At 42.1% G+C, this 22,162-nt stretch overlaps 1 protein-coding gene across 7 annotated transcripts in view; it reads left to right on the top strand.

The window, feature by feature from the left end:
- The window catches only part of SPATS2L (spermatogenesis associated serine rich 2 like), a 170,109-nt gene that overhangs the window by 3,604 nt on the left and 144,343 nt on the right, over window positions 1–22,162 (top strand). Inside the window, exon 1 of one of the 7 annotated variants that reach the window (XM_047872554.1) lies at window positions 86–182. The exons of 3 other annotated variants lie outside the window; for them this stretch is intronic. The gene's annotated coding sequence lies outside the window, so the exon portion shown is untranslated. Of the gene's footprint in view, window positions 1–85; window positions 183–255; window positions 510–22,162 lie in introns of those variants that run through there. 3 more of the 7 variants (XM_047872558.1, XM_047872560.1, XM_047872561.1) reach the window with 3 other exon arrangements.

Genomic DNA, 22,162 nt, shown 5'->3' with positions numbered 1-22,162 from the left:
AAGCTGTACGGGGATTCTTCTAGAAAGTGGGGTGGGAAAAGGAGCTAGGGAGGGCGTGTGGAGGGAAGGCATCTGTGTCAGAACGTGCGTGTGAGCGGATACAAAACCCGAGAGAGGCGTGAGCAGCGCGCTGTGTGTGCGAGCGGGAGCGAGGGGCGCCGGCTCGGGGTGTGTGCGCCTGGGTGAGTGACACTGAGGGGCGGGCTGGCCGGTCGGCCGGCGGGCGGGAGCAGCCTGCGAGGGGCGGGAGTGTCCCTGCGTGGAGCGGGCCGATCCTGAGTTGTGTCAGTGAAGGAATCCAGTCCGGGGGCCGAGCTGGCTGCGCCCTCCGCCGCGAGCGCCGGCAGCGCGGGGCGAGCTCCGGACGGCGCGCGGCCCAGGCAGCGGCTCCCGCTCGGCCCGCCCTCCGCGCCGCAGGGGCCGCTACTGCCGCTGCGCCTCCCCCGGCGACCGCGCCCCCGGCCGCCGTCTCCCGGCCCGGGACAGAGCGACCAACGCTCGGCACAGAGGTAAGCCCGGGACTCGCGGCCGCCGCCGCCCGGGACTCCCCCTCCCCGCGCGCCGGGCCCGGACCGGGATGCGGGGCTCAGGCGGACGCGGCGGGGCCTGGGCGGCCGGGACGGAGGCTCGGCCCGGGCCGAGCGTTCCGCAGCCTGGGCCGCCCAGCCCCCGCCGCCTCTCGGGGCGCTGGGTGTGGCCCCCGCTCGGCGCCGACGCGGGCTGGCGGCACAGACCGGACGCGGAGGTCGCCGTCCTTCCTTTCTCAGGCCGGCGCGAGCGAACGAGCCGGCGGGCGGGAGGAGGTGCCGGGTCCGGCGCACATTTGCGCGCCCAGGGCGAGCGTGTGGCCGCCGCGCTCCGACGTGGACCCGCCCGCCCCGGATCTGAATCGGCCGCGGTCCCTCGCCGGCCCTCCCCGGCGCGAGCGCCCCCTTCCACTCACGGGGCGGAGTGAGACCCACGGCCACCCGCCGCCCTCCTCCCTCGCTCGGAGCCGCGGAGCTGCCCGCCTCAGCCGGGACCGGCCCACCCTCGACCGCGTCCCGGCGCCCGGCGGGAGCGGGATGCGGTGGCCGCGAAGTCGCCGCGATGGCAGGCGGGGTGACGCGGGCAGACGCCGGGCGACCCGGCCGCGGGACAGAGCGGTCGCGCCGCCGCGTCCGGGCTTGTGGACCCGGAGTCCGCAGGCGGCGGCCGGGGCTCGGATCCGGCGGCGGCGGCGGCGGACTGAAGCCCAAGGCGTCAGTTGTTTCAGAAACGCGGAGAGCGTTCTTCGCGCCCTCAGCACGCTAGACTTTGCGTGTCTCAGAAGATCGGCCCTGCTCGCTCGCACCGTGTTGGGTTGTTTATACTTACTGCAGACGTAGGAGGTGAAGGGCTGAGACTTCACCGGGACCGAGATGCTACCGAGGCTTCACATCTTCGCAAGTGGAGGCTTCCCGTTCTTGGGGGGTTGGGGTGTGTGTGTTTGTGAACTTCGTGAGCTTTCAGTTCCCAGCAGTCCTGGTTTCAGCGGATGTCAAGGTTTTGGAGACCTGACGCTGTAAAGATTCTTTCGGTACAGCATTTTCTTTTCAGTGTATTACAGAATCTGTAGCTTGAGAACTAGTGAAAAACCTTGAACTTCAAACACAGCCTCTTTCTTTACGTGAAATGTTGTATGTAATATTTTTCACTTATTTAAAAAAAATTAAATGTTATGTTAACTTTACTAGTCCTCTCAAAAGTAAAAAAAAAAAAAAAAAAAAAAAAAGACTCACATTTTAGAACCTATGCAGAGGAAAAGGCTTATTCCAGTATTTGAAAGAGTATGGTTGTGTGACCTTTATGACATGGTTTTAGTTGGTCTTAGAGGAACAATTCATTGCCATTCTGATTGATTTTATTTTCTGGAGATTAAGCAGATGTGCAATATGGCAGGGAAAAAAGAGGACAGGAAGTCAGAAATTGCTTCATTCTGAAAAAGAAAATATTCAAGCAGCAAATCCAATTATTGTGAAAGATTCTCTGAAAATTAAAGACTAAGGTTGCCTTCTGGATAAAGTATTTCATTGGCTTTATAAAACTGTATCATTAAACCAGAAAGCAGTGTGTTGCATGCATGGGGGCAGTTTTAACAAGTAACTGTACTGTTAAATAATATCTGTGTATGTTAATATTTATTGGATCTTTAACTTGGGCAAAATCAACTTTGGGAATGATTTTCTATTTAAACAAAGCAAACATTGCTGCAATCTCTAATTAGTGTTTTGGATTAAACTCAAGCTTTGTTAAAACCTATTTTATGGAGAATAGAATGTAAAATATATCAAATTCTGTATCTGTGTGGCTTTACACACACACACACACACACACACACACACACACGACTAGCCCCAAAGATAATTTGCATAAAAATACAAATGACTTGAATGCAAAGAATATTTAAGAGCATAGTAAAAACTCAACATCTGGGAAAGGAGTAATATACTCCTTTTTTCTTTCTTTAATCCCTGCCTCTGAAAATATTAAATTATTTCCTAGGGATCAATTAGTTTAACGTACTAATTTAGACAGTGGAGACTCCTTTTGTATTTACGTTGTTTTAGGGAGATCCCTAGTGAAAGTCTTAAATTGATTTGCTTCTGTGTTCCCACTGGTTTTCAAGTGGCCATTGTGGGGATGGGTATCTATGGGCTTGTGAAGCTGTTCCACCACCTCATGATGATCAGGGAAAGAAAATGCTTAGGCCACACCATTGCAGTCTTTGAAGTGCTGCCAGTCGGAAGCATCTCCTAGATCAATTTTGCTGTGCAGATAGAAATACTCACCGTAAGAAGTTAAGCTTTAGAGATGTCTCATTTTTGGTTCTAAGTTTTATCAGTTTCTCAGTCTGTGATCATAGAATGGTCCTGTCATTAACAATGAATTTTCACTTATGGCATATGTGTGAAAGGCGCCTTGGTGGTCTTCATTATATTTTCTTTACATAATTTGAATCAGCATCTCATGATGTGAGCTAGGACACGAACTTTTGGTTACAGTTTTGATAAAATGGAAGAAGTTGAGGTTGCTGGTAGTAAGATCCAGGCTGCCACCACCTGTCTGGCCACATTGATAAAAGTGGAGTGGGTTTTGTATGCAATAGAAAGATATTGCCTGCTCACTGCCCTGTCCTGTTCTGTAGACCCTTTCCTGACTGTGATAATTATATCATATGTCTGTTACAATTTTTGTGCACAGAATAGCCACTTTTATAAGCGTGGCACAGGACATGAGGGAAGATACATAATATGGAAAGACTTAAGTGATGGAGGCTGTTTATTGATTTTTGAATGATTGTGCATAATTCAGCTAATCAATTCATTCCATCACTGTTATGCCTTAGAGTGTAATCACACAATTAAAATATGATTTTCATGACACAAACAGTTAAAGACCAAGTACACATAATTATAGAGGAAAAACAAACCTTTCTTTTTTCTTTCCTTTTTTGAAGTAGTCTGCTATGAAGGTGTTATTTCCTTGACACATCAAAATGGCTAATTTGGAGTTGTGATGCTTGTTATGTAAATAGGCCATATGCCGTATTTCTCCAGTTTATTCATTCAGTGTTGTAATGGATAGGATCCCCTAAGTACCATAGCTAAGAATAATAGTCTGTGAAGATGTGTTTCTCTCTACTATTTATGTCATTTCCATTATTTTTGTTTAACAGCTAGTATTTTTATTTTCTAATAAAAAATTCTTAAACATGGGGTGCCTGGCTGGTTCAGTCAGAGGAGCATGTGACTTTTGATCTCAGGGTTGTGAGTTTGAGCCCCACGTTGGGTTTAGAGATTACTTAAATAAATAAAAACTTCAAAATGTTTTTCTTAAATATGATGGTGTTACCTATTTGTATAGCATGCAAATTTTTGTCTCTAGTATAGACAAACTCTGTTCCCATTTATGCACCTGTTTAGTAGACTTTTCATGGTGGATGTCCTGCTGTCAGACTAAAGGCTGCATGCCTGACCCAAAGTTTTTGTATTCTTTGCTAAACCTATTCCTTTCACAATGAGAAGATTTTCCTTGATACTTGGCATTCTCTTTGTCACCTGGACTTGAGACCCAGGGACCATCCTCTGGCTCCTCCTTCTTTCATACTGTGCATCAAGTTCTGTTAACTTTTCCTTTTTAATAGTGTCTCTGAACCGGTCCCCATATCTCCTCTGCATTCCTCACTCTCCTGGATAGCCCAGGTCCATGGCCATCTCTGTTCTAGGATGATTAGAGTGAGCTGTACCTTGGTCTCTCACTAATTGAGTTCTCCCCACTCTGTGTGCTCCCACCACATCAGCCTTCCTAAACTCTTCTCCTTAGAACTCCTCTCCAAGGATTGTCTCGCTGGAAGGCTGTGTTGACCTCAGGTTTATATGATTCTAAAGCCAGTACTCTTTCCACTAGTTCATATACTTTCCATGCCCTTGCCTTTAGTTCCACCTCTCAACCTGGTTTGAATGTACTTTACAGTCTTGCCCAAATTTGGTTTACCAAGTTTATTTTCTAGTCCTTTCCAACATGAGCCTTCTATTCCTGGTAATCCGATCTCACTGCCCTTCTAAGATGACTTTGTACCCTTTTGTTCATGCTCTGCTTTTTAGAACATTTTTTTTTTCCTTTTTCCTCTAACCTAACAACCATCTCCCAGTTAAAGTCAGCCTGATCATGTTACTCACTGGTTTCTTCTTCTTCTGCCCTTTTGTCCGCACCATCCCTTTAGACCATCAGGTACTCTCCGGTACTCTTGTATGCTTAATTCTTGCTTTTCCAACTAGACTGAAAGTTCCTTGAGGGCACTGTTCTAACTTGCATGCTATCCTTTAACCGTCTATGGCCCTTGGCATAGGAAGCTCTTGATAAGTATACCAGTGGAGTCAATAAGCCATAAGGGTGAATTTTTTCTAAATAATGGGCTTTGATATTGCCTGTGTACTGCTCACCATTGTGTCCCCAGAGCCTAGCTTGCAGCTTGACACCTAGTCATGACCTCAATAAATATTTGTTAACATAGAAATTAATGTTGACATTGGATAAAAGGGAGAGGCATTTGAAGGAGGCATCTGTCAAGGAGTTTTTCTCATTTTTCTTCTGTGGTTCTAATCAGCCTCTCCATTCATCAGCTGTGAGATTCTGAGGCCTCGGCATTTTCCAGTCTTGAGATAATGATGGAGGCTGGCAGTTGTGAGTTGGAATTAAGGAGGCTGTCGTTATTTTAAGGTGGAGTGATGGGTCCCAGTAGTGAGCAAAAAATGAAAGTATTCAGGCTTTATGCCAGTATTTTATACATAAAACAATTAGGCTAGAGTTCTCAGTTAAATAAAAGTTCAGCTAATCGGCCATAAAATCCCAGACTGTATCACAGGACTGCCCAACCTTTTTCATTTTAAAACTTCCTTGTAAATTAAAAAAAAATCATCTGGGGATTCAAGCAGGGATGAAAGGTAAGGTAGGGAAGAGTTGGCACCCATCATACTGTGTTCAGGACAAAATTAAATTCTTCAAACTTCCAATAAGACTCACCTTGTACAAGACCCTGTTTTTTGCCAGGAAGGAGTTTATAGTCTAACAGGAGAAATGACAAATGTATCCCAGAAACAAAGGTCTAAGAGAGCTCAGAAGGGAAAATTTCCTTTCCTGGGATATGGTGGGGATCTTGAGTTGTTTATTGCAAGAGCTCAGTAGCTATCATTGGGAGTACAGGGGTAAGGGAATGGTGGCTGGGTGTGGGGGTAGGGAAGGGCAGGCCTATTCTAGAGTTCTGAGTCCAGTATCAGTATTCTTTTACCCTGCCACTGCTCCTAAGCTGAAATCCCACCAGAGCTCTCCTGGGCATTGGTGGGCTGCAGCGTTCAATAATGAAACTTAAAGCATCTACAGATCCCAGCAATAATTACTTTTGGTGCCAAGTGCTGAACTGACCATGACATAAATCACAAAATAAATCTTGTAAGCAGTATAACCAGTGCATTCCTGGGTAGCATCCAACTTGCTCAGAATGCTCAAAAAGGTCTCCTGCATTATGGAGACACAGCTGAAAGTTGAAACTTTGATAGTGCTCTGCATAGGGAGAGGTCTGCCCTGATTGTGATCTCAAATAGCCAGCCATCTGTGAGACACTGCCCAGTGCATCCAGCAGAGCTCAATGAATGAGTAAACATACTATTATACAGAACCCTAGTTCTGATTCTGTAGAAGAATTCCCATGAGCTGTAAAACTTGGACCAATGGGTTTACTTTCAGGGAAGACAGATTTGGGGTCAGTGTAAGAAAGGTGGTCCTATTAAGAGATTGTGCTATTTCATGAGGTGGCTAAGCCCCACATGACTAAATGTATTCAAGCACATGCTATAATACGTAGTGTCTCATTTAAATACATGCCTTATCTCCTTTTTTCCTCAAAACAGTGCTCTGAAGTACATACTTTTATTACCCCTGCCTTACTGAAGAGCAATATTGAAGCCTAGAAAGGTTGAGTAGTGAGTTAGGTGTAGAGCAGATGTCACCCCTGCGTTTGAGGGCTGAGACTGAATGTGTATCGTGATGAAGAAAGGACACAAACATCAGATGGCCATTAGGATTTTTTTTAAGTTTATTTATTTTGAGAGAGAGAGAGAGAGAGAGAGAGAGAGAGAGAGAACATGTGCACAAGCAAGCTGGGGAGGGACAGAGAGAGAGGGAGAGAAAATCTCAAGCAGGCTCCATACTGTCAGCATAGAGCCCGATGCAGGGCTCGATCCCACGAACCGGGAGATCATGACCTGAGCCAAAATCAAGAGTTGGACGCTCAACTGATTGACCCACCCCGGCGTCCCCAGACGGCCATTAGGATTTTTAAGGACCTTTCCTAACAGTACGATTGGTGGTTTAATTCTACTTAGGGATCAAGATGTTGATTGTTGCAAAGCATAGATTCAGCAGCAGCAGAGCCCAATGCTAGAAATTCAGAACAAAGTGAATACAATTATCACCATCATGATAGGTATCACTTATTGATTATCTCATTTAAACCTCAGGGTTATCTTGCAAGGTATAGATTATGTACCTTTTAAAAGAGGGAGATACCAAAGTCAGGAAAGTTACAGAATTTGATTGAATCTGCATCGTTGATAAGTTGCAGGAGAGTCTGTTTGGTGTCTCACCCCCACAAGTCTGGGCTTTCTTATACCGCACTTTCTTACACTGCTTTTTTTCTTACACCGCTCTGCCAAGTAATGTGTGGTGATACTGAAATGTTTACCTATCAGTTCAGCACAGACACTGACCAACCAGAGAGGCCACAAACTATAAACAACCGCTCTGGCTCTCCTGAGTAACCTGAGGTGATTTAGTTAGAGCCCAAAGGTATGCAAAAGGCTTGGTAGTATACCAAGACCACAAATTGGGCTCCAGGAAACTAGTGACTTCTATGCTCAATATTTATCTGATTTTCTACATGATATGTAGGACTATTTTTAAAAAGCCTTCCTGTGTAACTTGGGGTGCATTGGTGGCTCAGTTGGTTAAATGTCAGACTTCGGCTCAGGTCATGATCTCTTGGCTCTTGACTTCGAGTCCCGCATTGGGCTCTATGCTGACAGGTCAGATCCTGAAACCTGCTTCGGATTCTGTGTCTCCCTCTGTCTCTCTGCCCCTCTCCCACTCACACCCGTCTCTCTCAAAAATAAATACATATTTTTAAAATTGTATTTCATTTCTATTTCTAAATAAAGAAAAATAGTTTTGCAACGGTAATGTTATATCTTCCTTATAAATGGCAGGTTCTTCCTCGTCACACCTTTTCTTCCCTTTATTATCTGTAGTCGGAGACTAATCTCTCTGGACAACATCCCTTCCTGCTTCCTCAGGGACCTTGTTCCATTATCTCTCTTTTCTTCAGGGTCTCAACCAACCTTTTCTTTCAGCGCATTAACACGCGCAAGTCTTCTCATCTTTTATAAAAACAGAAGACAAGACGAGCAAAATCCCCTTGGCCCCTTCCCTCTTGGTCTGGTTGTGTTCCATCCCATTGCTGTTGTCAGAAGGACCTGTTCTTACACAGTAACTGCACATCCCTTTTTCCCCTTTCTCTCCAAACCCCCACAGTCCTGTCCTCTCACGATGACCACCTCTGACCTTCAAACTGGCAGATCCTTTGTCTAGGATTCTCTTCTGATTTTTGACCTGTATGCCTTTGTGATTACTCTCTGCTCTTTGAAACTTTGTCCACTTGTTTTCTGAGGCATTCCTCTCTCCTGCTTTCCATTTACAGCATATTCCTAATGTATTTTCTCTCTAGTCAATGAAACCCACTTCACCAGTTTTTAAATCTGGGAGTCGTTCTAGATTCCTCCCTCTTCCTCAACCCCTACATTTCATTGATCACCAAGGCTTATAGAAGCCATATCTCTCAATCTCATTGGAATCTGCCCTGACCTGTCAAGACCACCACCATTACTGCTTTGGTCTAGGCCCTCATCACTTCCCTTGAGGATTACTGCAGGGGCCTCATAACTGGCCTCTGCCTTCTGCTTGGCCTGCCTCCAATCCATTCCCCACACTGCTGCCTTTCTAAAAGGCAGATTTGGTCACGACTCTCTGCTGCTTAAAATCCTTCAGCAGAGTCAGAGAAGCAGTCTCCAGGATAAAATCTAAGCTTCCTAGCATGGCACAAAAGCTCCTTTGTGATCTGGGCTCTCCCTTCGTGTGTGTATCAAAGTCTTCTCTAACGATCCTGGTCCCTGCCCCTACCCATGGCATCCTTACTAGAGGAAACGAGTTGTTACAGGAAAGAAATGAGAGGAAAGATGGGAACAGAGAAGAGATTATAGAACTATGCTAGCCAGTACTGTAGCCACTAGCTGCATGTGGCTGTGGAGCACTTGAAATAATGTGAGATGTTTTGTGAGAGTAAAATACACCACAGTTCAAAGACTGTATATGAGAAAAAGATGTAAAGTATATCATTAAAAGATTTAAATATTGGTTACTTAATGAAACAGTAATATTTTGGATATAGTAGTTTAAATAAAATATATTATTAAAATTAACTTCACATATTTATCTTTACCTTTTTTTTAACATGGCTACTAGAAACGTTTAAATTGCCTGTGTGGCTCTTATTATAGTTCTGTTGGACAGCATTGTTACAGAACATCTCCTCATTCCCAGGAGATGCATCCTGTATGAGCCAAGCCCATGAGCTTGTTGAATGATTAAGTCAACCCTACAGATATAGAGAAGCAGCAATTGCTCAGTTTCTTAAATCCAGAGATACAAAGTGCTTTAGATAAGATTCGGAATCAAAGAAACAGATTGTGAAAGCTACAGCCAGGAGTCATGCATACAATGTGCACAGTGCTGAAATCATGATTAAAGCACATCTGTCTCCCTAGCCTACCCAGTCGCTGTCAGGAGTGAGAAGCAGGGATACTTGTGTAGTAGAGGGAAGATTTCAGATAAACTGTAGGAGCTGGGGAAGGGCAGGTCGAGTCACATTCCTGAGAAGCCTTCAACTTGTGTGGCACCAGGTGGAGCACCGGGAGCCTTGCCCAGGTCTCTGAGATGCCCCATCCTGCCATTGATCCCTTCTGGTGGGCCAAGGCCCAGCTTCCCCACTGTCTAGCTCTGGAATTCTGAACAAACTAATGAACCAGTAGGTCTTGAGCCTTAACAATATGTGTGCTATAGAGTCATTGTGCATCAAACAAAGTGATGTGCCAAACAACTGTTGGTAAAGCACTTAAGATACTAAGAGCAGCAGTCTGTGGATCAGTTGGCCCAAAAGGCTAAGGGCATGAGAGTGGTCAGAAAGACCCAGAAGATAATATATGGTGTCCTAGGAGATACACAAAGCTTTATGTTTTCACAGTGGAAAAGCCAACCAGTGATAGAAACCAGAGCTTATCGAGTTGGAGCAAGAGGGAGATACCTGGAGGTGAGGGGAAGAAACCATAACTATCATGATAAAGGTTCAGCAGGATCGGATTCCAGCGAAGTCTGATAGGCAGAGTGACTCAGTGCCTTCTCTCCTGGTCTTTTGCAGATTGTTCTGTTAAGCCCTTCATTTCAGGGCAGAATCCCTTTGAGCAGTTGTTTTTATTTGTGTCTACTTATTAGGCATTAGTATACAAACGGAGAAAGTTTCATGTGCTAAAAAGAAAAGTTTGAAAGTCACATATGTACAGAAAAGGGCCTGAGAAAAATGGCGACCAAGTCGATGTGGTTATTGTTCCCCCATCTGCAGGGTGTGGGACCAGTGTAGGTTCTTTGCAGGAGGGTTGCCACTCCCTTGCATATGTACCTTAGGGACTCTCCATGGGATCGGCCCTGCAGTTTGCCTAGGAAGCCAGAGCTCAGCCTCATTCTTGGGTATCACATTTTCACTTTGTGCCCCAGATTTCACTTTGTCTCCTTCATTCCCAAGTCTCTGCTTTTCGTTTTCATGTAAGAATCCCAAGTTGCCTTAGGTAAGGGTCCCATCATGTACTTCCACGCTTTCTTAGGACAGTAGTCTTGCAGCTGAGCTACAAGCCTTAAAGGTAAGTCCCCTGCTGCTCACTTCCAGGCTTCTTCAATACCGACACCTGCCAGCAATGGGCAGGAAACTCAGTTTGATAGATGTTTGAATAGCTTGCCTGGATACTGGCTGTTACCTGGTTCCAGACCCATGACACTGAGCACTGCTTATTAATGAGCTGCCCCACTGGCCTCTGGGTCCCATTTGTACCATATGTGCAACTTGGGAAGAGAAGAGGAAAGCAAAAATAGGGCTGTTTTTCCTAAATTATGATACATCCACTTCTTTGTCTCCTGTGGGAAGGATGGTCTCGTGTGTAGACGAGAAAGGTAGCCTTCGTGGTGTGATTTCAGACTCTATACTACTGGAAAGGGCAGTTCAGATATCAACAGCTTCTCTTTTCCTGCTCTCTAATATGTGAAAGCCTACATTATACAAACTCTACTCCCTTTCCTAAGATCAATATGGTTTATCGGAAAAAAGAGGACAAATTTGTCACTTGAAAGACTTGGTTTTGACTTATGTAATTGACTGTCTATATTATTTAAATTATTTAATCTTCCTGAATCTCCATTTTCTTATATATGAAGTGAAATTAATAATACCCGCTTGTTTTGTTATGACTAAATAAAACAAGATATAAAGTGCCCAGCAGCAGGGCCTAAAATGCAAACGCTAGGGAAGTGGTAACATAAACTTGTTAGATGTGTGTTCTTTAGGTTGAATCATTTTATAGACCCTTACCCAAAACTGATAAGGAAGAGAAAAAGCAATCTGGGTCAAGGGGCCCAGATTTCACCCATGCAAGGGTGACAAAGGACCATAAGGAAGTTGCCTTCATGGTTTGCTTAGGGCCAGTCCTACCTAATGGTTTGCATTTGTGAAAATATTCATCTGGGATTATGAGTACAGCATGAAGGCATGGAAAAAAGGCTTGTTTACATCGTCTGCCAGGATAGCATAAGAATAAACAAAGCAAGTTTTTGAATCTCTGAATAGCCAGGTGCACTGCCATCAAAATAAACTTTTATTTCTATTCTTTGCTGATACATTACAAATAAAGGAAGTCACTAAAATACCCTGAAAAGGAAGATTCATATACAAATTAGACACTGGGGACAGATTTCACACTCATTTTGTTGGAGCCATTCTTTCCTTAACTGTGGATGTTTGGAAAGTTCTTTTGTTGTAGTCTTTGTTGCTTACAAGAAGGGAGGAAAAGCTTTAGTATACTAAGGAAAGAGTGGTTTTGATCGGAGGCAATATTGTTCTCAGTGTGGGCTGGTTGTAGTGATTTCTAATACATAGCTGAGAAAACGCATTTATTGAAGAGCCATAAACAGCTGTGAAATACTCTGATCTGACATACTGCCACTTCTGATCGATGAATGTTATTATAGGAATGTGGGCAGTCCTGTAATTTTTAAGGGAACAGTAGATGTTATGCTGGCTATTGTGGCTGCTAACATCCTGATCTAGAAGGTCTTTGTCCCTTCTATTTACTTCCCCTGTGAGGTCTGAATAGTGGACTGAATTCAGTGCACGCATGGGTCTCCCAGTGACTTCCTCAGCTCTTGACGCAATTGACCCCCTCCCCCCCGCACTGTAATATGATAGCCTCAGTATAGTGTCATGTGAAAACTGTAAACTCTCAAGGAGAAAATGCAAATCAATTGCCCCCAAAATTAAAAATAAAAGCATTAAAAATATCATTTAGTGCTGGTTTGTAGCATTGAATATATAAACTCGCTTATTGTTTTGATAGTCCCAGAGCAAGAACTGTTTCAGCTGCGATGGATGATATCAACTAAGGTTGCCATGACAACATTAATTTATAATTTCCAAACTTTGGTAGAATTTCACCTTCTGGACTCTTCCAGATTGCATTTAAATTTATAGTTATTTCTCATTTATTAAGGCAGGCATTTTTAGATATTGCATCCATAAAGCCCTAGGACTATCTTCATGAAAGTTACTAATGTGAAATTAGAAGCGTAGAATGTGCGTTGGAAGGGGATAGAGGGTGCTATGGTTTAATGTCCCCCTACAAATGCAGGATTCCTTTCCGTGGTATCCCAGTCAGCCAGCTGCCATTTGAACGCTGCCAGGAGCGAGAACTTCACGATTTTGCTATGCTGAGGAATTTTGACAGTCATCACAATGCTTCTAGATCTTAAGCGCCTTTAGATTTGGACCTAGTCTCATGTGTGGTTGGACCAGTACTCATTATGAAGCACAGGCAGACAAAAATGTTGAAATCTGCTTCCCTGCAGCTTCCTCGTTTGTCTTTTGTCACCCTTTGGAGTGCCACAGAATAGACACCTTCTGTATGGTAGCTCTTCAAATATTTGACCGTAGCTATTGGACCTGCTACTCAGAGTCTTCTCTTTTCAGGCATACGTGGTCCTAGCTCTCTGAACTGAAATCTCCCATCCTGTTAACACTCCTCTGGTCGCCCACTGCTCTGCCCATGCTGTTTTAAAAGCGAGGATCTTCAACTCCACTCCCTCCTCCTGAGTTCTCTGAGCAGTAGGAAACTCCCTTGTTCAGGGCACCCTTCTTTTATTAATCTAGTCAAATATTGTATTGGCCTCCGTTTTAAACCTGGGCCAGCACATTGTTGGTTTGTCACTAAAGTCAAATAAAATTTCCAAGTCTTTTCTTAAACAACTACTACAAAGCCAAGTCTCCCTTACTCTGTGCTTATGCAGTTAATCGTGTGAACCTGTGTAGATGATTTTACATTTATCCTTGTTACATATTGTCTCTTTTGGTCAAATCATTTTTCTTCTCTAGCAAGACATTTTTGACTTCTAATTTTTAAATTCAATTTATTAGTGATACTTCTTTCACTTATTATTAATTACACATTTGAGAATTGTACTTTCTCATTGATAAAATGTTGACCAGGACAGGCCAAAGATAGAGACCTGTGACTCTCTACAGGAGACTTGGCATCAGTATGTGAATTTTGTTAGTCTTGTCTTGTCTTTTTTTTTTTCTTTTTTCTTTTCTTACTAGTTTGATAATCTTTCACTTGTGTTTCCTTTCTTCTCCCCAGGCTGTCTAAGAGGATAGAGTCAGGAAATATTTAGTCAAATGCCTAAGTAATGCTATCATTGTTGATCTTCTTATTGCCAATCTTAGAACCTCCATTTTGAAGTGAAACAAGATTAGTTTGGGGTTACTTTTAGATGGCATTTTTCTTTTGAAAAATTTACTAAAATCATATCTAAATGACCTTATTTTAAATTTAATTTAAAAAGAACAATTTGGTAGAATAAATTCTTGTCTCATCTGTACATTCAATTCATATGAACTTGTTTGGTTCAAAGGAATTGCTTTTTTGTACATCATTCAGTTCTCTTTATAGAATCATTGCTCTGAAAATGTACCAGTGGTGTGACAGGAAATCACTCCTTAGGTGTCACTTCAACACATCATTATATTCACACCTTCTGGGGTAGACAGTAATCAGGCTGAGGCATGTCCAAACAGTGTGCTGGTGTCTACGTAAATGGCTCCGTGACAGTATCACTTAACATGACCATGACAGGGAATGCACTAACGGCATCATGTCACTAATGGACGTGTTTTCACTAAGTGGAAAATTCTGTATTACTTGAAAAGATTTTTCCCCCTCACACAAGCTCTTTCAGTTTTTGTATTAATATCGAATGTCTGTCAAATACACATACGGTGTTTCCCATACTACATTTGGTTGTATTCATATTCAAAATAGTTTTTCTTTTTAAGAGAGAGGGAGTGTGTGCATGCTCTCATGCATGCAGTGGGGGGAGGGGCAAAGAGAGAGGGAGAGAGAGAACCCTCAGCAGGGTCCACGCCTAATGCAGAGCCGGACCTGGGACTCGATCACGCAACTGTGAGATTATGACCCGAGCCAAAGTCAAGAGTCGGATGCTTGACCAGCTAAGCCACCCAGGCGCCCCTCAAAATAGTTTTTTACATGCTCTTTACCTTGCACTCAGTGGAAAGAAAAAAAATGTTGAAGGAATACTAGCACTGAATCTATAAGTCAAATCTAGAAGTCTATGGCTTCATAAAAATACTTGTATTTGTGTAATATTTCACATTTTACAAAGTACACTCACACATTTTCTTCTTTGAAATTTTTTTTCTGATTATAAAAACAATTCATACTCCTTGATTTTGGAAAAGATACTAAAATGGATAAAAATAATTAAAAGTCAGGTAAAATTTCACCACTCAGAGATTGTCATTGCTAGCATCTGGTGTGTTTTCCTTCCAGATATGCATGTGTGTGTGGATCTGAGTATGCATGCATGCATACATTTGTGTGTGTGTGTGTGTGTGTGTGTGTGTGTGTGTGTGTGTTTAAACTAGTCTCCTGGTGGAGCTAGGAAGTTTGTATTGAAGAATCAGTGTGACATAGTAGTTAAAAATGCTTTGGAATCAGACAGTTTGAGATTCCAGTACTGGCCATGCTACTTTATATAATGACTATAAGTTGCCCAAACTATCAAAATTGTAGTCTCTCTTTCTATAAAATGGGGATAATAATAGTATGCATCTAGTTGGTTTATTGTAAGAATTAATAAGGTAATACATGTAAAGTACATAGCATGGTACGTGGCTCATAGTCAATGCTCGGTAAATGTGAGCTGTTATCATTATACAGACCTTCTTGTCTGTTTTCCTCACTTAAATTCTAGGAGAGCAGTTTCCCTTGTCATAAAATATTATTGGAAAAATATTTAGAATAACTGCATACATTTCAATATATGAATATACCTTAATGTGGTCATTTCCCTATGCTTAGACCGTTTCAGTTCTTTGCTATCATAGGAGCACCAGCATTAATATCCTTTACATTATTTTTTTGTGCATAGACAACAGATTCAAAATGAATCACTAATCACATTTTACAGGGAGGTGGGAAAAAAATGAACAGTTCCTTCGTATATGCTAAAATACCAGGTTGTATGCTAGGTTTTTTATAGCAAAATTCTTGTTTGCCTCTTCTACAGCCCCTTTGAGGCAAATCTGTTATCCCCATTTTTCAGATGAGAAAGCTGTGAGGGGAGATAAGTTGTTTGCCCAAGGTCACAAAGATAGTGGTAGTAGAGATGGTATTTGAAGCCAGCTGTCTGATTTCAAAGCTTAAGCTTTTCCATTCTGGCATGCAGTTCATGCCTATCCTTTTAAGGCTGGCGGAATGAATAGTTACCATTGTGCTTTTTACAAACTGTCGCTTTGTACCACGTAAAAGATAGGACACTTGGCTGGAACTCTTGGCTTACTCAATATAGTACCTCTTGTGTGCGTATGTTCTTATATGTTTTGGAATCAAACCTCATTAAAATAAGGTGTTAACTAAAGGAAATAAGACATTGATATGATTGATGAAAGCAAACCTCAGGGAAGAAGACATTTATTTGGTCAATAATACAAAAGTCGTCCGTGTTTTAGTTGTATGGACTAGGCCAGAATTACTTCTCTCCCCAGGAAGCAGGGTATTTCACACAAATCCATATAGGAATTAACTGATAATAATGGCCAAAGTAAATTGATGGTGTCAAAAGGAATTGTAAGTTTCATTACTTGTATATTAAGGGTTGAAAGGAAAAATCTTTAGCTTTAGCTGTAAGATGATACATCAGGAAAGAGCTATAATATTTGCTAAAGGCATAAGTATAGGTACAGGGGAGACATAGAATATACTGGGATAAACCCCCACAGAATTATTTGGTGAACTGACAAGTTGTCTTTAAAAAGTCAACCATTCGGAACATTTATCTTGGCAGCTCTCAAATCTGACTTACAGCATGTAGTGTGGCAGTCAATTTTGTAGGAAAAATGCATAATTAATATGAAGATCAAGGTGTAGATATTGCCAGTCAGTACCTAACACAGTTTCTTAGAACAAAGGAACAATTGAAGTTGTCTTTTAATAGGGTAATCCTGGTTTGTCATTTTGTAGGTTTCAGTTCTTAGTAAAAATGAACAAAAAAAAAATCCTAGTAGTAAAATTTCACATTGAAGAGGTACTTTGTTGCAGAGTTTATAACCAACTATTGTCTAGTCAAGGAAGCTATCTTTGGTTTTGAGCTCTTGAATTTTTATAGCCTTTGAGCTTACACATTCTTACCTTAGAATTTTCCCAGTTTCCCTTAAGTCATTTTAGTTCTTGCAAGGGATAAACAATGTTGCCCATAGCCCAATAACTAAAAAAAGTTTGAATCTTGACAGAACATGACTACCAATTTGACCTGATGAGAGTATATTCCCCATGGTGATATCTTAGCTGGGGAGGCCCAACAAGTTAAATCTGGGCTCTGTGTACAGCTAGTGAGGTTTTAACTGTGAACAGAGAATTGGATATGAATCTGCAGATTGGAGTCAAGAGGTGGCTTCATTGCATAGTAGCTGTCTAATCCTGGGCAAAGTGCTTTACTGTCTCTGATGCTTGACTCCTTGGGCTCTAAAACAGAGATGATGACTGTTGCACAGGCAAAGGGCATATAGAGGATTAGATGTATTGAGCAAACCATTTGGTTAACTCAAAAACGCTTTTATGATGAGTTTCCAAGTTATTAATTAATGGCCACAGGTCATCCCTCTCAAAGAGAAGCTGATTTACCTTTTAAAATGTTTTCCAGGGGTGCCTGGGTGGCTCAGTCGGTTAAGCGTCCAACTTCGGCTCAGATCATGATCTCACGGTCCATGAGTTTGAACCCTGCGTCGGGCTCTGTGCTGCCAGCTCAGAGCCTGGAGCCCGTTTCAGATTCTGTGTCTCCCTCTCTCTCTGCCCCTCCCCTGTTCATGCTCTGTCTCTGTCTCAAAAATAAATAAACGTTTAAAAAAAAATTAAAATGTTTTCAAATGGGTGCGCCTGGGTGGCTCAGTCGGTTAAGCATCTGACTTCGGCTCAGGTCATGATCTCACGGTTTGTGGGTTTGAGCCCCACTGTCAGGCTCTGTGCTGACAGCTCAGAGCCTGGAGCCTGCTTCATATTCTGTGTCTCCCTCTTTCTCTGCCCCTCCCCTGCTCATCCTCTGTCTCTCTCTCTCAAAAATAAGTAAACATTTAAAAAATAATAAAAAATAAAACAGTAAGACTTCGGGGCACCTGGGTGGCTTAGTTGGTTAAGTGTCCGACTTTGGCTCAGGTCATGATCTATGGTTCGTGGGTTCAAGCCCTGCATCAGGCTCTGTGCTGACAGCCAACTGAGCCACCCAGGTGCCCCACAAAACTTTTATATTTGATGCATTATTGTAGCTTTTAATAAAAAAGACTCAAAGGAAAAAACTATCAGGTGGTAAAACATATTCCAAATAGATTGCTTTATAAAAAATTATAAGAAACTCTTTGATTATTAAAGTAATCATTGTTGCTGGAGGCAAAAAGAAAAGAGAACAAGAAATTAAGAATTTAGACACTGGATAGTGTCTATGCAAGCTTTTCAGTAGTCCCTCTTGGTTTTTCCCCCAGCCTTGGTTATGTCCTCGTTAAAGGCACAGAAACTGCTTCTGAGTCTGGCTGTAAGAAAGTAACTCCCAATTCTGGAGCTGTGCTAACTCCCTTTCCCTGGGCTGCTGTGGGCCAACCTCTCTGCCTTTATTGCCTCCCAGTCATGGTGGTCCTTTCTCAGTCCTTTAGAAGGACAGAATTTGATCAGTAGCTGCCCTAGAGCTGAACGTCTGTAGGACTTTTATGAAGGTGTTTCAGGTAATTAATGATTGAAATGTCTCTGTGGCATTCCCCAGCGATGGGAGTGTGTGAGCTGGGTGCTGGACATTTTAGACAAGTCTCATGACCATTTAGCAATAGGCAGCCAACCGAAGGTCCACAGATGCCTGGACACCTTGAACATGCTAGCTGGCAATGGCTCAGCCTGCTTGCTATACTCATTTTGAAGCAATTTCTAAAATCTATTTCTCAGGGCTCCTGGGTGGCCCAGTCAGTTCAGTGTCCGACTTCAGCTCAGGTCATGATCTCACAGTTCGTGTGTTCTAGCCCCACATGGGGGTCTGTGCTGACAGCTCAGAGCCTGGAGCCTGCTTCGGATTCTCCCTCTCTCTCTGTCCCTCTCTCTCTCTGCCCCCCCCCCCCAGTCTTGCTCTCTTTTTCTCTCTCTCTCTCTCAAAAATAAACATTAAAGAAATTTAAATTTATTTCTCTTACACTGGGGATTATTTCGAATTTTCCTCATTTGCTTTGGTACCACATTTTATTCAGCTCATTTCTTCATCAGCTTTTTTTTGAGTGTCTACTCAGTACTAGGCACTGTGAGAGGGAGTAAGAAGTAATCAGATAGTGAAAAGGAGAGAACATTATATAGCTTTGGTGGAAAGCAAGATATGCCTCCAGAGTTGGGAAAAGGGAGAAGTTAAATACATAATGATTTTCTTTTCTTTTTTTTTTTTTTTGCTGTACTTTCTACAATAAATTATACTACATAAAAATCAATACCAATATTCATTTATGTAGCAAACCCCATTGTAATGAAAATTCATGTTATCTGTGACTGGGGCAAGCATCATTAGAACACAGTTCCAATACAGTGGAAGACTTTGGACAGTCCCTTGGAGGGAGGTGAAATGGGACTTGACCTATATATCAAGCTGTTCATGGATTTGATATTTTTCATTTCCACGTGTCAACAAATACCTGACTTGATATTAAAGCCAGTTAAATCAATATTTCTTCCTGTAGTCAAGGTACAGCAACATATATCCAAAGGCAACATATCCCCAACAGCCATATTTTGTTGAGTACATATATTTTGTCATAAACCTAACTGATTGAACTACCTTCAGCTGAATAGGATGAAAATATCAACATAGCTAGCATTAAAAAAAAAAGCCATAAAAAATATCTTGTCCCTCACCCCTCATTTAAGCAGTCCCATACTTTATTTTGCTCACTTTACTCCTAAGGAATGACAAAATGGAAAAGATCTTGATTGTGATAGCTGTGGTTTCTCTGTGCTCCATTGGGTCCGCCTTAACCCTTCTCTCAACTCCCATCCCAACCAGAGGATTTCTGAACATAGCATAGTGGCGTGTGCAAGTGAACCCAAGAGTTTTAGATTGTAAGACCCTAATAATTGTGATAGAAAGGAGGGTAGGATATAAACCCGTTCCTACTTTTCTTCTGAACGTTTAACTATCAGAAGATTTCTGAAAATTACCTGTTAAAAACTCTCAATATTTCTATAAACAAATGGCTGAAATACAATTTATAAACACCAACAATTTATTTACTGTTATCAGGAAGGCCTTTCTTCCTTGTGTGCTGTGGATGGAAGAGTGATTATCATTCACTGGGCTCCTACTCTGTGCTAAGCAATTACAATATATCTCACCTTTAGAAGGCAACATGGTACTTCAAGGCATGTGTTATTATTTCCATTTTATGTACAAACTTGGTCTGCTGTGTAGCTCATCTGAGGGCACCAAACTAAAAAGGGATTTGAACCCAAGTTTGTGTGATCCCAAAGCCTTTTCACTTTTCATATCAGGCAATTTTCCATAACATATCATGAACTTGAAAAAACTTATTTTTTTCAAAATGTTCAAGTAACACACGCTCATTATAGGAAGTTTAGAAAGTAGAGGGATTATAAAGAAAAAGGAAAAAAAAACACCATAATTCTTCACTCAGGAATAATCACTACTAAATTTCTAATTTTTTTTCTTTCCAAGCTTAAGAAAGCTATAATTTATATATCCAAGAGAGTATTGTTCCTCAGAGTTGTCATCTTTGACATTTATGCATGTACTCCAACAATGTTGTCATTGCTTAAAACATATTTGGAATCTCTTTCAGGGCCAATTTAGGAACCACATTCTCTGTAGAATGCCATGGACAGGTTACTTTACCTGAAAACCTATCAAAATGATACATTTTTTATATGTTATCTCATTTTTTTTGCCACCTAAAATTATATGCTGAAAATATTTAACCATCCTGCAAAGCATACCATCATAGCTTTTTTTTTTAAGAACCACAAACATCTTGGGGCTCCTGGGTGGCTCAGTCATTTGAGTGTCCGACTCTTAATTTCAGCTCAGGTCATGATCTCAGGGTCATGGGATCAAGTCCTGCATCAGGCTCCACACTGAGCGTGGAAACTGCTTAAGATTCTTTTGCTCTCTCCCTCTGCCCCTCTCCCCTGCTCATGCATGTGCATACTCTCTGTCTCTAAATAATAATAATAATAATAATAATAACGGAACCGTAAACATCTTGTGTTGACTTCTGTTGTGGTGGGAGGTAGAATTTACCAAAATGCTACTTAAAGGTTGATGGACATTTTGAAGTATGTTTAAAAGTCTTTGCTAAAATTATATCTGTAAATATTTAATAGCTCATTTGACAACTCATATTATTCATTAAATTGTCTCCACCGCAGTGTTTACCTTTTTTAGTTCATAAATAAAGTCAGAAATTGTTTTTGTCAAAAGTTTGAAAAGCACATTTTATTTATTTATTTTTAAAATTTTTTTTTTCAACGTTTATTTATTTTTGGGACAGAGAGAGACAGAGTATGAACGGGGGAGGGGCAGAGAGAGAGGGAGACACAGAATCAGAAACAGGCTCCAGGCTCTGAGCCATCAGCCCAGAGCCCGACACGGGGCTCAAACTCACGGACCGCGAGATCGTGACCTGGCTGAAGTCGGACGCTTAACCGACTGCGCCACGCAGGCACCCCAAAAAGCACATTTTAAAATCAGTTTCTTTTCAATGGAAGTTTTATATTCATGGAATTATTCCCCTCCGAGGAGTTTCTGTGAAAGCGAACATAGTTAAGTGTGATGAACTTATCTTTAAATAAAGTCAGTAGCACCTTGTGTCAAAATAAATGCTTCTCGAAGAAGCAGTCACATGTGCAAACATACATGGTATGCACACACATACATAAAAAAAAGATTGCTATCAAAGTGGCCATTAGTATACATTAATAAAGTCAAGAAAGTCAAGTAAAGTATCAACAGTTTTCATCTCTTTGGTTTATTGCATACAGCACTTACTTTTAGAAAACAAACCTAACCCTCAGCCCCTTTTCACTGGTCTAGTTTCTGCCTTATTTTTCATAGAGATTCTTATCTTCCCCATCATACTTAGCATGGCACCCTCTTGCCCAGTGTGGGACCCTGGATTTTGGATTGGTGCAAAATTCATTGGAGCCACTCCCAAGGTTCACATTGGGAAGAATGGGCATGTGCTGCTGTCCTCAGGGCTGCAATCTTCCCTGAGATTTCCATGATAGGACTGGATCATGCTCACAGAGCTAATTACAAAATGTTAAGCCAAGCCTTGTGTTAATATCCTGAGCACTGTTCACAGTGCCTGGCATTGTGTTCAGTCAATGTTTGTTGGATGAATGAAGGGTTATAATGTATTCTCTCAAAAATGGACTGTTGGGAGAAAATAAGTCAAATTGAAGGAGAGAATAGAATTGTAAATTAGAATCTCTGAGCTTAAGAACCTCTGGGCTAAGAACTTTGGGCTAAGAATCTCTGGGCTAAGAACTCATTTAAAGATGAAACCCAGTGAGGTCAGCTGACTTGGGGAAGGCCACCAAGAAAGCTAGTGCCAGAGCCAGACACGGCATCCAGTGTCCTGACACCACCCTCTCCTGTCCTTTCTATGCTT

This window comes from Prionailurus viverrinus, chromosome C1 (assembly GCF_022837055.1).
Source record: "Prionailurus viverrinus isolate Anna chromosome C1, UM_Priviv_1.0, whole genome shotgun sequence".
In the NCBI taxonomy this organism is placed as follows: domain Eukaryota; kingdom Metazoa; phylum Chordata; class Mammalia; order Carnivora; family Felidae; genus Prionailurus; species Prionailurus viverrinus.
This window is presented reverse-complemented; position numbering and strand designations above follow the sequence as displayed.